The 5,348-nt window shown below is 37.5% G+C and overlaps 1 non-coding gene across 1 annotated transcript; it reads left to right on the top strand.

The window, feature by feature from the left end:
* The first annotated feature begins 5,050 nt into the window (after positions 1 to 5,050).
* On the top strand, positions 5,051 to 5,123 carry Trnak-cuu (transfer RNA lysine (anticodon CUU)). Its single transcript has one exon. It is a non-coding gene; the product is annotated as a tRNA-Lys (tRNA).
* Positions 5,124 to 5,348: the final 225 nt, after the last annotated feature.

Below are 5,348 nucleotides of genomic sequence, written 5' to 3'. Positions count from 1 at the left end.
CTAACATGTTGAATGTCAGTGTCTGAGGCTGTGGGAGATCCTGGTGGAACACATTACACAGTCAGACTTGCTCCTTACATAATCAGTGATGTACAATGGGAGCCTGATGTGGGGTCTTGGGGCTCAGCACAAGCCACCAGGGCGCTGAGCGATTGTGAGCAGTGAGGTACCTCACCCCGGGATTCAGGTGACAGAGCCCCAATGCTCCAGTCATTTAATGAGAATTTTGACTGAAGTGACATTTCAACTAGGCCATAAAGGACAGACATAAACTATACAAACAGACAAAAAGAAGCAAGGTGCCTATTCATAAGCAGGAGAGGCAGTTCTAGATGTGTTATAGCTCTGTGACCAGAGTTTTAAGGCAAAATCCAGGGCTCCAGTGCCCTCAACTACCAGATCTGACCATCTGTCCTCAACACACCAATTAACAAAAGGTCTGCCCTCAGCGAGGTTCATTCCTTTATTGTCAGCACCTTGTATGTATGCCTCAACCCAAATCATTTTCTAATTCAATGTTTGCTGTCCCCCAATGTATGCTTACCCCCAAAGTGGCTTAAAGTGAATAATTTTCTTTAATAGTATCCATATTTTCTGTGCCAAATACTGTGAGACAGATGTAATATAATTTTATTTTCCATAATGTTTACAACACATGAAGCCCAGGTAAATTTAATAGTCTGTAAAAGGCCAGGATTTTGAACCCCACTGCTGATATCACCTTAAGGCTTTGCTCAGTCCAATTCATTTCTAGTATTGCGGTCTAGGTTGTCTACACTAACTGTTTCACTGAAAACCCTTAAAACCTATATATAGTTGGTACAGATTATCCTTATATGTGATATATTCATATAATCTATGTTTAAAATGCATCTTCACATATATATGTATATATATAAGCTGGCGAAGCCCCAAACCAATAATGTAACACAGCTTGTAGAAAAACAGTTTGTGCATCATGGAGCCACTTTTTTCTTAAGATAATTTGTTGAGACTTGTAGATGTAACCAACCGTCTTATTAAATAAGAAACACAGAAACAATGTAAAAGAGAAAGCCGAGAAGTCAGAGCTCAGAGCTAAAATCTCACCCTTCCTCCTGCTGTCCCAGCTTCGCGAAGAGAGACCTACTTCCTGTCGGTTCGTTTTTTTATAGTATGTTGTTCTGCCTTCTCATTGGTTGTAAACCCAAACACATGACTGCCTCGTCACTGTCTGAATGTACAGCCCCCTAGGTCTTAAAGGCATATGTCTCCAATGCTGACTGTATCCCTGAACACACAGAGATCTTATGGGATTAAAGGCGTGTGCCACCACTGCCACATTCTTGCTATGGCTCTAATAGCTCTGACCCTGAACACACAGATATCTATGGGATTAAAGGCGTGTGCCACCACCGCCACACTCTTGCTATGGCTCTAATAGCTCTGACCCCCAGACAACTTTATTTATTAACATACAATCAAAATAATATTTCAGTACAATTAGATTACCACCACATTTCCCCTTTTCTATTTTAATAAAAAGAAAAAGAAAGCAAAAGGTTATAACTAACAAAAGAAAAACTATATACAAAAGTACAATAACTATATACAATATATACAAGTAATAAATACCTAAACAGGTATTTGACAAATCAGAGAAAATAATTCCATTATCTATCCTATTTTGGTAATTCCAAGATGTATCTAATGTACTTTCTATCCTAATTAATTTTCAACTATAACTAACTAATCTTCAACCATAACTAACTAATCTTCAACTCCCTCAGAGACCCAAGAAGGGAATAATTAGCTAACAAAAATAAAAACAGGAAGTGCATGCAAGCAACTTCCAAAAAATTTTGTGAGTTGACAGAAACAGCCAGCTGCCTGGGCAGCCACCTGAGGTTTCTCCGCAGTGTTGGGGCATCATCTTCAGCCTATAGGCTTAGTGTATCTGACAGACTCATTTGTGAAGTAGGATGTACACAAGGTCAACAGTTCAACCTCACATTGGGTGAGAGCAGTCCACGTACCGAAACACCTGAATTCCACTAGGGTCCTGTCATGATTCAGGATTTTAAATTCTGGAAATTGTTGACAGTTTTTAAATTCAGCTGTCCATTCTTCTTGGCTGTGTATATATGGCTTCATCTCAGCATCCCCTTCTTCTCCACATCCCTCTATTAAATGCCAGTCTACTTTTGAGAGGCATGAGCTTTCAGCTGCTGTTCCATTGTACAACAGAATCCATCGGCCCTCTGCCTGTTAAGCTGCCTTCGAAGAAAAGGGCACTGTACCTTTTCCGGATGCGAAGGCCACTTCAGGGATGGTGCCATATTGTCCTGGCCTCAGAAGATGCCTTTTGATAAAGCCATAACCACACTTGTTTTGGCAAGAATCAGTAGTCCCTTGTTTCGTGATCTGTCTGTCCATTTTGTCCTGTTGATTCGAGGATACTTTGTTGTCCAGTGGCTAACTTTTGCCAGAATGAAAGTTGACTCCATATGCAGTTTCTTCAATGCCCATATTTTCTCTAAAGTAGATTGGTACTGCCAGGAGCCGACATGTCTCAAAAAAGAAAAATTTTCTAAGTTATTAAAACATTTTAAATGCCATATTCTGTAGATCTCTGAAGGGTTTGAAGATGACCTGTCTAAAACATCTCTGCTCAATTTTTAAAACATATCTAATATGACTAAAAGTTCTATGATAATGTCTAACTACTAGCTTTCATTTCTTTATATCCTAATAGTTGATAATAATAACATTCAAGGATCAGAAATTTGCATTACATTGTTAAATGGATGGAATAAATACAATTAGAAATATACATATAGCATTTTCTAACAATATCAGTTTCAAATTTGTATACAATATAAAACAATTCAATCCAATGTAAAGTATTTAAAACTAGTAATTGTCTTTTTCTTTTCTTTCTTTCTTTTTCTTTTTTTTTTTTAAACAAGAACCTTAAATCTAATCTCCTTTGCTTAGCCTTTTTCCTAACCCTTGACAATAACTTGTAACCAACCCCCCTAAACACTGAAAATTATCCCAGACCCAAAACCCATTAAAAAGACCAAAAAACCACCCGCCCCACACCACCTCTTTGGGAATGTGGGCGTCGTATTCTTAAAATTGCTTCCTGCTAGGTATGGGCGAAGTTTTCTTTATCCTGAAAGAAAAATTTTAGGTTAATTGTCAAATTCTAAGAGAGGTAACTATATCCTTCATTATTATCCAGTCTATGTATAAAGCCAAAGTTCAGGGTTTATCTCAAGTCCTTATTCAAGTAGTCTTTGAGACTGGATCATCTCAGCTAGTCATCTCAAAATTGCTCTGAGCACCTTGTAGTTCAAAGCTGATCTATGGATGATGTTTGTCAGCTTAATGATATTATTATTGTCCACGTGGAATTGTTGTTGTTGTGGGGCCCCATCTTCTTTCTGGAGACTTCAGTTGATGTTAGGCCTGGCCATGATTTCCTGCAGAAAACTGATAAGAGACTCGAACACAAAAACATATATATGCAGCTAGCCTTTTTTCTAGAATTAGTTAGTACTCTATGTGACCATTCATATCTTAACAAAGTTTAAAATGTATATATATATTAATCTTGTAAATTTTGATATAAAATTTATACTTTGAGAAAAGTTTAAAGAATCAGAATAGAATCAAAGAGTTGAGATTAGTAATAGAATAGTCCCTTAATTAATTTTGCTTTTGTCCTGTACCATAGCAGAAGATGGCTCTTATTCTGGCATGATACAGGGAGTTTGCATTTTCCTTTTAACAACATGCTTGAGTTTAAAGAAGGAGAGAGCCATTCTCCAACTCCAAAGTCAGCTTTAAATTTTAATTGAACTGGGACTATTAGAAAACCAATAGTGTTAAATCTTTAGAGAAAAGCAGAAACAAACATTTAGGAAGACATAAAAAATTTTTTAGATAATATATACCCATACACCGTTTCACTCTGTTTCTTGGGATAGATGATTTGTCCCTTTTCTTCAGTTGTCTCATTTGTCCAGTGTTCTTCAGATTCCTTAACCTTCATTCTCCTAAAAGACAAAAACAAAAACCTTTCCCCAAGACTAATTTTGGGGATGTTTCCTTTTGACAAGTTATTATCTGATTAAATGAAAAGGCATGTGTTATTGATACAAGTTAGTTTAAATTGGATGTTCATGCTGGTTGATGAACTATCACCTCCTCAATTAAGAGGTCTCTCTTGTTCAAATCGAACCTTTATCAATTTTGATGGTACCCACAGCTTATCTTCTCCTGTAGAAACAAAAGCAAAACCTCGTCCCCAATGTAATACATACCCTGGTTTCCATTCTGAGGTCAGCACATCCTTAAAGTATATAGGCTGATTTAATTCTGTGGTTTTTTCTATTATCCAATGTCTCTCTGCAGCTGTTGTTCCTTTCTCATTGGCATTCAGAAAATTCAAAGTTAGAAGAGCATTATGCAGTCTATTTCTGGGGGTTTTTGTTACCCATTTCTGTTTGTTTAGCATATCCTTTAGAGTTCTGTTTGATCTTTCTATAACTGCTTGACCTGTAGGATTATGTGGTATGCCTGTAATATGCTTTATATTGTAATAAGCAAAAAACTGTTTCATTTTAACAGAGACATATGATGGAGCATTGTCAGTTTTGATTTGTGCAGGTATACCCATGATGGCCATAACTTCTAGCAAATGAGTGATTACAGAATCAGCTTTTTCAGAACTCAAAGCAGTTGCCTATTGAAATCCTGAATAAGTATCGATAGTGTGGTGTACATATTTCAATTTTCCAAATTCTGCAAAGTGAAACACGTCCATCTGCCAGATTTCATTTCTCTGAGTACCCTTTGGGTTACATCCTGCTGATAATGGCGTTTGATTGTAGAAGGAACAAGTAGGACATTTCTTTACTATTTCTTTGGCTTGTTGCCAGGTTATGGAAAAATCCTTTTTTAAACCTTTACTATTAACGTGATGTTTTTTATGAAATTCTGAGGCCTCCAGCACATTTCCTATCAATAATTTATCAATCTCATCATTGCCTTGTGCTAGAGGGCCCGGCTAGCTCAGTCGGTAGAGCATGAGACTCTTAATCTCAGGGTCGTGGGTTCGAGCCCCACGTTGGGCGCCAGAAGTAGATGTAACCAACCGTCTTATTAAATAAGAAACACAGAAACAATGTAAAAGAGAAAGCCGAGAAGTCAGAGCTCAGAGCTAAAATCTCACCCTTCCTCCTGCTGTCCCAGCTTCGCGAAGAGAGACCTACTTCCTGTCGGTTCGTTTTTTTATAGTATGTTGTTCTGCCTTCTCATTGGTTGTAAACCCAAACACATGACTGCCTCATCACTGTCTG

The sequence above is a fragment of the Peromyscus maniculatus genome, chromosome 2 (genome assembly GCF_049852395.1).
Source record: "Peromyscus maniculatus bairdii isolate BWxNUB_F1_BW_parent chromosome 2, HU_Pman_BW_mat_3.1, whole genome shotgun sequence".
In the NCBI taxonomy this organism is placed as follows: domain Eukaryota; kingdom Metazoa; phylum Chordata; class Mammalia; order Rodentia; family Cricetidae; genus Peromyscus; species Peromyscus maniculatus.
This window is presented reverse-complemented; position numbering and strand designations above follow the sequence as displayed.